We start from the raw sequence: 12,839 nt of genomic DNA, 5'->3' as shown, positions 1-12,839 counted from the left end.
GGAAAGGGCAAAAGAAGTAATTTTTCCTATTAATACAGTAATTCCTAAAATGAGAGTAGCAACAAAACACGTGGCACATTTAAGGGCCAAAGCAGCACGATGAATGGCCTTAATTCTGGTAACATTAACAGGTAATAAAACATACGATGGCTGATGAACAATACAATTGGAAAGAAAACAATTAGAGCAAAAAACATGAGAAACACTATGGGGGTCTTTATACATTGTAAGCAAACTTTCAGAACCTGTGTAAATTATGGAAAAAGGTGCTGCTGCACAAGCAATAACAGGGTTAGTAGAAGTCACCAGTTGTCCCTGGGTCACAATGGTGGTCTCAGCATCGTGGGTCAATGCCTTAATCTGTCCCCAGGTTGAAGCAGTCAGTCGTCGTGGAGGAGTCGGTGGCATACTTGCTAGTTTTTGTAGAGGCAGACGTTGGAGGGGAGAAATCAAAAGTCCGGCTTTTGGGAGCCTGTGGGTGCTGGTGGAGACACACCCTCAGATGGCACGGGGGGTGGGGTGGGGTGGGAAGTGGCTGTCTTCTTGCTATAGGGTCAAATTAGTTGGTCTGGAATCTATAGTGTCCTGTGAAAAGACTATCTTTGCCCCTTGGTTAGTAACACATCATATAGGCTATAAGAATCAGAACGCAGATGAAAGGAGCTTTGTTTGCAGGTGATTAAAGGCAAAGTTAACAGCAATCAACTCGGTACTGAAGTTTCTGGCAGTCAGTAAAAGACTGTTGGCAAAAACCGCATCAGTAGGGTTAGGGAGAGGAAGAAGCAGACAAATGAATCAATTCTAAAGGTCCCTGCACTCACCAAATGACCCCAGTAGGTGTCAGTAACGTTGAGAGAACAATAAGATCAGGTTTTTCCTGACCCTTTTCCTGGGGATAGTCCCGGTGAAAATGTCCGGGCTGTCCGCATGAAAAGCAAGTGCCGTTGGAGCGTTCCCCTCCCTGCTTTAACCGAGGGGAAAGACCCTGCCGACGGGCCTCTTTCATAGCTGCTTGGAGGCAAGAACGCTGCGGCATAGACTCACTTTTTTCCCCTTTAAGCTGTGGGTAGTGGCGATTAGAAAACCAATCTGACTCATTATAACCAGTGGCTTCCTCCTTTACAGTAATCTCATCTTCATGACTCATTTTCTCAAAATTTGGACTAGAAAAGTTGGACTCATCTTGCACATCAGCTAAGTCCACTATGTACTTATGGGCTGGGTGTTTGTTAACAAGTTTTTTCCGTTTCATTTCTTTTAGGAGTGATTAAACCTCATCACAATCCCGAAAATCATTCTCAGACCCATCAAGCAAATCAGTTTCAGCACGAGTAAAAGCTTGCTTAACAATATACCAATAAGTGATAGCATTTTCAGGAACAGGATCATCGCTGTCATCTCTATGATCTATAAGCCAAAGTTTCATGTCATGCGCTACCTTTTTCCAATCTGATTCATCTAATGTTCCATTCTCAGGTAACTAGGGACTAATCATCTGAATAAACTGAAAAAATCAGACAAGTTTCCTTCATCAAAATGAATTCCCTTTTTCTGCAGAAGTTTCTTAAGAAGTTTGAGATATACAGAATGAGGACTGGATTCTATCTGACCCATCTTCTTCAATTCCTTTCTGTTCCTTCCCAGCCCTACTGTTTGACTGAGGGGATCGCGAATTCCCAGAACAGCATCCTGACCAGACCGAGAGCAATGATTTACCGTAATCTTCGTGCCCCACGTTGGGTGCCAGGCATGTCAAGGTCCTATGTCGGGTTCTAGCCTCGACAAGGAAGTGTGGGTGTCACAAAGAAGGGAGATCTGGCGGCCAAAGGGATAGAGACAAAGAGAGATGAAATATATACAAAAAAGACAGACACACAGATATGATGCAAGCTGGCAGGTAGACAGATCTGCAAACATATTGCCTAGCATTGCCCAGCATTGCATGCAGAATTCACTCTACCTCAGCCTTTCATTCTCTATTTTAGGGAGGGATTTATTACAAAGGAAAGATGTAATTCACAAAGGGAGGATGTCACAAAGGGAGAATGTGAATAAGACAGGATTTGAAAGCTTTTGTTTGTGAGCAAGATCTCAGGCACCGGGCTTCATTTATCTATACCTAAAATGCTACATTGTTCTTAATTATCACATTCCTATATACTTTCAGGAGGAAGAAGAGCATCTGGGTTAAACTGATTATATTCAGAGGTGATTCAATGGGGCTGCCCCTGAACAACCCAGAGTCTGCGTATACTGTCCCCAGCATATATGTATATATATATATACATGTTGGTGGTGGTGGTGCCATCGAGTCAGTACCAACCCATAGTGACCTTATGCACAGCAGAATGAAACACTGCCTGATCCTGGACCAACCTCAGTACTGTTGCCACTCTTGAGTCCATCGATGCTGCCCACTTGGCCAATCCATCTCGTTGGGGGTCTTCCTCTTTTTCTCTGACCCTCCACCGTACCAAACATGATATCCTTCTCCAGTGACTGGTCCCTCCTGACAATATGTCCAAAGTATGAGAGACAAAGTTTGGCCATCTTGGCCTCTAAGGAGCACTCTGGCTGCACTTCTTCCAAAACGGATCTATTGGTTCTTTTGGCAGTCCATGGCACTTTCAGTTTTCTCCTCCAACACCATAACTCAAAGGCATCAATTCTTCTATGATCTTCCTTATTCACTGTCCAGCTTTCACATGCATATGAGGTTATTGAAAACACCATGGCTTGGGTCAGGTGCACCTTAGTCCTCAAGCTGATATATATATATATATATATCTATGCTGCATGCCGTGGAGTCAGTTCCGACTCATAGCAACCCTGTACAGGATTTCTGAGGCTGTAAATCTTTACAGGAGCAGAGAGCCTCATCTTTCTCCATCGGAATAGCTGGTAGTTTCGAACTGCTGACCTTGTCATAACCACTACGCTACCAGAGTGTGTGTGTGTGTGTGTGTGTGTGTGTATATATATATATATTCTTTTATAGTTGAGTTCTTATCATCCAGCCATTGAAGCTAAGTCAAATGAGCACTATATGCAAGATTGGGGGTTCCTGTGCATCTCCCCTTACTTCATAATCAGCTGGATGCTTCACTTTCAGCTCTAGCCCTCCTTTTCTATGCCCTTCCTTGTCCATGGGCTCCGGAGTCCCCAGGTCTTACCATACTTCTGACCAACCAAGTCTCACCATACTCCATATCTACGGGGGTCCATGTAATGTTATTGAACTCAGCTCATATCTTCATTGCTGCTTTTCCTCCATCAGTAGATCAAAGTGGTCACCAACAAGCTTATGTGACTGCTCTTATATTCCCTTTGAGTTTCAGTCTTGGAAAGATGTTTGTCTTAAAGAGACTTGATTACTTGCCTTGATGGTGCCCCAAAGAACAACTTGCTTGTTTTTGCTTTTTCCTGCTGGCATTTCTTTCAAGAAGTTCTTCTAATTTCTTCAGGCTGGTTACAGGAATATTTTTATGAAAAATAAATTTTTGTCAAAATATTTTTGAAAAAATTGAAAGTCAGTTCTGGTGTTACCCCCTGTGTCAGGGCCACCAGTGCAGCCTGCATACACACCTCCCCCTCCCCTAGTGACATCACTCTCTTGGTGAGTGTTCAGAAATCTGGTCTTACATATAACCTCTTGGGCTTCAATTTCCTCAGCTTTAAATGAAAAGGATGAAACAGTGATTACTAAGACCTCCTTCTAGCTTCAAAATCTATATAACTGGGTAGTCATAAACACATTATTGAGACACCAGCTTTATATTAGCAAGCTATTTGGTTTGAAAAGTAAACACTCCCCCAAACAAGACATCTAAGGTGAACTGGAATGAAAAAGTGTCTAAAAGAAACAACACAGCATTTCAATTTTTGTTAATTACATAGTCAAAACTTCAAAGAAGAAGCAAAAATGGTTTCCTAATCTTTGTAACTTGCACTTCAATCACCAGAGTAGACTGGTTTTGGGTCAAAGATAATTAAGTGAAGGGCGAACACTTTCTAGGCTTAAGCCTTTGGGAAAGTGTCCATGCAACACAACACATGGTAGAAAATATCATGTGTTATCTAAGAAATGATGGCTGTTCACACACACACACACACAGAGAAAGAGAGAGAGAGAGAGAGAGAGAGAGAGAGAGAGAGAAATGAATTTCATATCTACTTTTGATTTGGGGCAAATTCTCTTCTTAAAAAAACCATGACAATTGCTCCTGAGATGATCTGAAACTATTCCTCCTCTTCATTCTTTTAGAAAATTGTATTTATTAGTAATTCCATTTTTATAAAAGGTAGAACCAACACAGATTTTTGTTTAGTATTCATGGCAGGGGAGTCCTGGTGTAGTGCTTGTATGATAAGCACTGGACTCTAGCTGCAAGGTTGGTTGTTCAAATCCACCAGTAGATTCTTGGAAAACCTGTAAGGTCGATATGAATCTAAACTGACTTGATGGTACTTATCAAACAATAGCAACAAATCATAGTTGGAGGTAAGAGAGACCCATTGGAAGATTCTTCTAATTTAGACACTGTGTTTTCCTTAGCCACTTTTTGATGATGCAATATGGGGGAAATGAAATATCTCCGATTTTCATCTTTAATGTTTCTAGTATTTAAAAAGCCAAGCCCAAAACCCCAAAGCAATTGCAGTATAAGAGTTTTAAAACATCAGAGGTTTGGTGCCAAGCAATTCTTATGGTGGTAGTGATGCCTATGATGATATATGATGCTTCCTTTGGAAACTTGCCAAATAAAAAGTTCATGACACACATCTGTGAAAGCTGACAAGTCTATGAAAATTTTCTCTATTTGTGAGAAACTGGCTTCCCTGGAAAGGCATGGATCTGGAAATCAGAGCTTTGAGTAATGGCAATACATCCAATAACTTAACTGGTGATTTAGCAAATCTAGTAGGACTCCTGGTACGGCACTGTAGGACTGTGAACAGAAAAGGTTGGCAGTTCAAACCCACCAGCTGCTCCTTAGAAACTCTATACAGGGTCACTATGTCAGGATCAACTGGATGGCACTTAACAACAACAACGAAGTTACATATGATCATTATTGTTGTTGTTAAGTGCCGTCAAGTCAATTCCAACCCATAGCGACCCTGTATAGGGTTTCCGAGGAACAGCTGGTGAGCTTGAACCACCGACCTTGCACTTTGCAGTCCAGTGCATTAATCCACAAAGCCACACAAGGATTCCAATATGTATGTATATTAATGTATATATAACTACAAGGCTGGTTGGAATCACAAGGTCAGCAGTTCAAGCCCACCAGCTGCTCCTCAGGAACCCTATACAGGGTTGCTATGAATCAGAATCCGCTTGTGGGCACTTAACAGCAGTAGCAGCAGCATCTCCACACCACAGTTTCTCTAGGCCGGAAGGCCTCTTCTTATTTGCAACAGTCTGGTTTCCACAGTGCGATCCTCAATTCTGTCTGCCATCTGCTCCACATCCAGAGTTTACATTTTCTATCTAGTGCATTTATTACCATCTGTATTTATTTGTAATAAATACAGTATTTTCTATAAGCTGGGTTGTATGAAGAAAAACATGGAATCAAGATTGGAGGAAGACTCATTAACAACCTGCAATATGCAGATGATACAACCTTGCTTGCTGAAAGTGAAGAGGAGTTAAAACATATACTGATGAAGATCAATGAGCACAGCCTTCGGTATGGATTACATCTCAATGTCAAGAAAACAAAAATCGTCACCACTGGACCAATAAACAGCATTCTTATCAATGGAGAAAAGATTGAAGTTGTCAAGGACTTCATTCTTCTTGGATCAACTATCAACATTTGTGGAAGCAGCAGTCAGGAAATCAAATGACAACGTATTCATTAGGCAAATTTGCTGCACAAGACCTTTTTAAAGTGTTGATGTCAGCTTGAGGGGTAAGGTGCGCCTGACCCAAGTCATGGTATTTTCAATAACCTCATATGCATGTGAAAGCTGGACAGTTGAATAAGGAAGAACATAGAAGAATTGATGCTTTTGAGTTATGGTGTTGGAGGAGAATATTGAAAGTGCCATGGGCTGCCAAAAGAACCAATAGATCCCTTTTGGAAGAAGTGCAGCCAGAGTGCTTCTTAGAGGCCAAGATGGCCAAACTTTGTCTCTCATACTTTGGTCATATTGTCAGGAGGGATCAGTCACTGGAGAAGGATATCATGTTTGGTAAGGTGGAGGGTCAGAGAAAAAGAGGAAGACCCCCAACAAGATGGATTGGCCAAGTGGGCAGCATCGATGGACTCAAGAGTGGCAACAGTAGTGAGGTTGGCCCAGGATCAGGCAGTGTTTTGTTCTGCTGTGCATAATGTCACTATGGGTCGGTACAGACTCGATGGCACCTAACAACAGCAACATCTAGTGCAGAGCTTGTTTCCTATTAAATTGGTGCCTGGTGCTGCAGTGTATTAAGCACTGGGCTGCTAAGTAGAGGTCTGAGATTCTAACCCACAGACTTCTACTCTGCCTTACAGAGTCACTATGAACTATGGGTGGGAATCTACCTGATGGCAGTGAGCAATCTCTTTTAGGAACCCTATTCATGCAGTGGTTGAAACATTGGACTGCTAACTACAAGGCAGGAAGTTGTAACCCACCAGCCACTCTGTGGAAGAAAGATATGACATTCTACTTCTATAAATATTTAAGCCTTGGAAAGGCAGTTCTACTTTGTCCTATAGGGTCTCTATGAGTTAGAATCCACTGATGGCTGTGGGTTTGGGTGGGAATCATCTTTAGCTGTTAGGAATAATGTTCTTGCTACCTCAGTAACATTGAGAATTTTCCTGCCCAGTCCATAGTAATCTCTACAACCTGTGGACTCCTCGTTCTTTCCCATCCCTAGCCTTTAAGAATGAGTAAAATTCAGGATTAAAGTCACTACATCAGTAGGAAGGAAACCTTTCTATTTTTCCACCTTCTTCCACTCAGGGTGACAGCACCGGGACAGGCTGGGTCAGCCTGCACCAAGCAGGGTTGAGGGTCATTGAACCCCACAATGGCATCTTATTTCTGACAGACATTCAAAACAGTGCTCTGGAAATTGCTTTTTTTTTATTTTTGGGTAACGGCTGGCTGAGTATTTGCTTATTTATATGGCCAGAGGCTCTAAGGAAATTGGTCCAGTTAGCCCTGGAGATGTCCCTTGGAGCGCCACTATGGTTCCAGAATTGCTGTTATTGTTAAGTGTCGTCTCGTCGATTAGACTCATAACTCATAGGGTTTCCGAGGAGCGGCTGGTGGGTCTTGAACTGTCGACCTTGTGATTCAAACAGATCTTTTATCCTACACCTCCACACCAGGACTGAGTGAATTTATTTCTTCGAAAGTGTCCAGGCCTAGTCGAGGCTCATTTTCCCTTCATCAGATTTTAAATAAATCCATCTGAGAGCCCAGAAAGAGGAAAGCAAGATGCAAGGGGGCAGGTCACTGACCTTTGGAACTCGGGGTGGACTAGAGGAAGGAGAAGCGGCTGAGACTGCCCAGGCCACGCTGCACCTGGATAAACCTGGTGGCCGCTCCCTACACAATCTTGGTCCAATGGGCTCGAAGGCCCAGCGAATCCTTCCTAGCGTGCAGCCCGATGGCCTACCAAGGGCTCCTGGGCCCAAGGCTCCAGCAGCTGCGCCCGCCGGCCTTTCCGAGTGGCTTGGGTTCCCGGTTGCAGAAAGCGGAGGGAAGGCAGCCTGCGGGTGTGGCTGGCACTGTGGCGTCCCCACCGCCTTGCCCTCTGGCCTGCCTGCCGGTTGCTGGCCACATCCCCAGTATCACACAGCCTTGGGCAGGTTGTGACTTCTGGGCACCGACACCTGGAACCCGTTAAAAGCGCCTCCTCCTCCCGTCGGGCCTCAGCCTCTTTCCCCCCTGGTTCCCAGGCGAGCTTTGAATGTATTAATTAAATAAAGCGGGCAGCCCTTGAATCGGACCAATGCAGGGCGCTCTCGAGAGCGTGAAAGTCCCGGCCTCCGAATCCGCAAAAGAAAATGTGTGAAAAGAGAATTAGTGAAATTAGGTTAGACCAATAAAACGTGAGGGCTGCAGCACCCCCAGGCTGCTCCCCCAGCCTCTGGCTAGAAGGACTATCTGGTCTGATCTATTGTTTTCCGCCCCCGCAGGGGGTTCATTGTGTGATAAATAATTCCCCCTCTATTTTCTTTTAAGCATAAAAAATGTATTTGCATAATCACTGCTTTGAAGTGGCCAAAATCGGAGGCTTGGAGTCTCCAAATCTACCATTTGTAGCGAAGCAACAAAACTCAATCCAGATCTTTCACTTCGCTGTCAGTGTGTGGGGCAGATTGTCAGAAACAGTCGCGTTAAGATGCTGCCCCACCTTTTTTTAAGGATCCACTTTAATGATTAAACTTAAGGAATGTAAAAAAAAAAAAAAAAAAAAGGGAGGGAAGCGGGGAGTAAAAGGCTAGCGTTCTCATCTCCCTTCCTGCTCATCCCAGTCCGCTAGGGTTCTTTGTTCTCTGCAGTTTCTTTTCCAAAGCGCATGGGTAGGTCTATGGGCCGCCAGGAGTGGCTAGGAGTGGGAGCGCGCAAGTGTCCACCAGAGCATTGTTGTTGTTGTTAAGTATCGTCAAGTCGGTTCCGACCCCTAGAAACCCTGTATAGGGTTTCCGAGGAGCAGGCGGTGGCCTGAACCGCCGACCTTGCCGTTCAAACGTCTTTACAGTCTGGCCCACTAACTCAGAGTACCACACCAGGGGCGAAATCCGCTGTTTCTCCCCCACACCTCATTTTACTTTTCCTAGTTTGGGTTCTCCAGCAGAGATAGGGTTCGTCATGGAGAACGCAGTAATGAGTCGCTTTTTAGTCCCCGAGTGGAATCTGTGTGTGTGTGTGTGGGTGGGACGGGGTGGGGGTAGTGTCCCGTGGGAACGCAGCATGGGGGCAGTTTCAGATGGTCCCCGACAAGAGAGACTAGCAAAGAAATCCAGTCATCCGGAAAGCAGAACGCGAAAGCCAGCGTGGTCAGAGCTATTATTTCCCTGTAAGGTGGTGTAGGCAGGAAGGACAGAGTGGGAAAGGATCCTGATGGTGTGTGCGCTACAACAAATGACTTGTTTCTTTTTCTTTTCTTTCCCGAGGCCAGGGTCAAGACAGGGTAGTGGAGGAGGGTATATGCGGGTGAACAGGAGCATCTCCGCCCCTCGCTTTCTCTGGTTTCCCCTACCACTCAGAGTGTGACTTGGTTTACTGGTTTACTGGCTGAGAACAGGTGAGATACACACATACTCCCCACTCCAGCCTGTGGGAGGAACGCGCGGCCTCCCGAGATCCACATTTTGGGGTCTCTGAGGGCTGGAGCAGGGAGATGATACCGGATGATTCTTCTGGTGCCCCACCAGTTTTAGGATTGTTGTTGTTATTTGCTGTGGAATCGGTTCCGACTCAAGCGACCCTGCATAGAGTTTCTGAGGCTGTAAATCTTTATGGGAGCAGAAAGCCTCATCTTTCTCCTGAGGAACAGCTGGTAGTTTCAAACTGCTGACCGTGAGATTAGCTGCCCTGTTTGCAATCACCGCAGTACCAGAGCTCCTTAGTTTTAGGATTGCAGAGCCTTATTGTTGTTAAGTTCCGCTGATTCGATTCTGGCTCATAGCGACCGGGTAAAAGGTTTCCAAGGAACGACTGGTGAGTTTGAACCGTGTGTTCAAACTGACCCTGTGGTGTAGTGCATTATCCTGCAGCACTTTTAATTCATCATCAGTTTTCTTTTGACTTGTTTTCCTTTTAGTTCTCCAGTCTAGAATTCATTGTATAAGCATTGGCTTTTTCTCATATCAACTTTCTCTCAAAACAAAATAATCTTTCTTAAATAAAAGGGCCTGGGATCCAGGGTCTTTCTTATAGAAGCATGCATGTAATTTTGGTTGTTTTTAGGGGCAGTTCTTAGATCCATGTTAACAGGAAAACAGTCTAATTACCACACATTTGAGAAGTTGAGACAAAAACTTGACATTATTTCCAAAGGGCGCGCCAAAAGAAGGCTGTTTGAAGTTCAGTTGCACCTTACAAGGTTCAATAAAAATGAATGTATATCTTTTTTCATTGGTCTTGTTGAATTATAGAGCAGGTTGTGTCACTCATGTTTTTACCCATTTCTTCTCCCTTTTCTAATAAGTACATCATTACTTTCTCTTTGTTTCTTTTCATTTTGTCCATCAGCATTTCAACTCTCCTTCCACATGCATTCAGCACCAGTTCCTCTTCGGTCTCTTAATCACACTTCTTGAGGCATACCTGGAGATGGCAAATGGTGGAGCAAAGAACTAGAACCTTTTGCCTATTTCCTTTGATCTAGAAACAATTAAGTGAAAGTTCTGAAGTCTGTAAAATGGAAACAAGAACCTTTAAAACAAGAAGAGAAACTGGGGCTAGTTTCCATGGCAGCAGCTTGCAATAAAGCCCAATTCCTTGTGACAAAGAGGTCATCTTCCTTTTCACATGTGTTTATGATCCCTTTGTGTATTGTATTTTGATATAAAAGCTTCTCTGCACTGTCAGGGCTCCACGGGCAGCTCTATGACTCTCAAGGGGTTTATTGCCTCCTTGGCATAAGAATAGCAGAAGGAGACTAAGCTAGTGTCAGTGCAACAAAAGGGTCACCCCACAGACTTGCCATTGCTTTCACTCTAATACATAAATCTTGCCATGCACTGAAGTAATGAAAAATGAAGGATTCTGAGAGAAATTTAATTTGGTTTTCAGATTTTTTTCCACCATTATTTCATTTACTGAAACATCACATGCATAAATGTATAGGAAGATTGAGTCAATGTGATGATTGTTCTTGTTAGATGCAATGGAGTTGGTACTGACTCATAATAACCCTATGCATAACAGAATGATACACTGCCCAGTCCTGGGCCCACCTCACAATTGTTGCCACGCTTGAGTCCATTGATGCTGCCATCATGTAATGATTTGATTCATTCATCCTCTTGTCTTAATTCCCAGATGATTTTGGAAAAGAAATCAAGTAAGGTAAAATTTTGGACATTATCTTATCTATGAAACTATCTGGAGGAGAGTTAAATCATAAACTTTAGATAATGCATTCACATTTCTTTCCTATCCCAGTGCCAAGAACATAATCAATAGATGTTTTAAAAATCGAATTTATCTAAAGTTATAATATATTTTTTTCTTTCAAAATTACTAGGGCAATAGCTAGGAAACAAACAACAAAGAAGACATGATTTTGTTGGTGGCGTAACAATAAAGCAGTCCCACAGTCCTGAGATCAGATCCAATGTTTCTCTTGAACTAATATTGTTAAGTGTGGTGGAGTTGATTCCAACTCATAGCAACCCTTTATAGGGTTTTCCAGGTGTGGCTGGTGGGTTTGAACCACCAACCTTGTGGTTAGCAGTCCAGTGCTTACCCTACAGTGCACCAACAGGACTCTTCTCTTGAATTGTTGTTGTTGTTAAGTGACGTTGAGTCAGTTCCGACCAATAGCTACCCTGTACAGGGTTTCCCAAGAGCACCTGGTAAAGCTTGTGGTTCAAACTGACTTTGCAGTCCAGCGCAATAACCCACAGTGCCACAACAGGACTTGAATTAGAAGGAGATAATTTAAGACCATATCTACATGACAGTGGGCATCTGCACAGATAAACATTTCCAATTAAGCTCTTGTTATGTTTATCTGCCATGTAAACAACTACCATTTTTAATAGGCGTAAGAATATGCCTGAATAGTATTAAAAGAAATGGAGTGAGACTTCAGTTTCATGAATATCATTAAGGAAACAAATTTTTCACTCTATTCTTTTTTGGTTTTTTTTGTGTCTTTATTTCACCATACTTATTTAATCTGTATGCTGAGCAAGTAATCTGAGAAGCTGGATTATATGAAGAACAACATGGCATCAGGATTGGAAAAAGAGTCTTTAACAACCTGTGATATGTATTACTCAACCTTGTTTGCTGAAATCGAAGAGGATTTGAAACACTGATGAAGATTGAAATAGGTTGCACTGGTAAATAAAGAAAACAAAAATCCTCACAAATGGACCAATAGATAACATCATGATAAATGGCAAAAAGATTAAATTTCTCAATGACTTAAATTTGCTGGATCCACAATCAATGTTCATGGAAGCAGCAGTCAAGAAATCAAAAGACATATTATGCATTAGGCAAATCTACTGCAAAAGATCTCTTTAAAGAGTTCAACAGCAAAGATACCAGCTTGAGGATTAAGGTGTCCCTGACCCAAGCCATAGTATTTTCAAGTGCTTCATATGAATGTTGAAGTTGGACAATGAATAAGGAAGATTATAGAAGAATAGATACATTTGAATTATGAAGTTGATGAAGAATATTGAAAGTACCATGGACTGCCAGAAGAACAAACAAATCTGTATACCCAGAAAGCTCCTTAGAAGAGAGGTTGGTGAGACTTTGTCTCTTTTACTTTGGGCAAATTTTCAAGAGGTATCAGTCCCTATAGAAGTATATCATGCTGGGAAAAGTGAAAGGTCAGCAAAAAATAAGAAGACCTCCCAACAAAATGGATTGACCTAGTGGCAGCAACAATAGGCTCAAACATAAAAATTGTGAGGATGGCTCAGTGTTCCGTTCTATTGTTCATAAGGTTGCTGTGAGTTGGGATTGACTTTACAGCACCTAATAACAACTTTCAAGCCTCAACTTTCATTATTGAAAGGTTCTCTGGGCAAATTATTGAATGATGCAGAAAGCATCAAGAGAAGATGGAAGGAATACATAGAGTCACTGTACCAAAAGGAAATGGTTCATGTTCAACCATTTCAAGAGGAAGCATA

The sequence above is a fragment of the Chrysochloris asiatica genome, unplaced genomic scaffold (genome assembly GCF_000296735.1).
Source record: "Chrysochloris asiatica unplaced genomic scaffold, ChrAsi1.0 scaffold00188, whole genome shotgun sequence".
NCBI classification, from domain to species: Eukaryota; Metazoa; Chordata; class Mammalia; order Afrosoricida; family Chrysochloridae; genus Chrysochloris; species Chrysochloris asiatica.
This window is presented reverse-complemented; position numbering follows the sequence as displayed.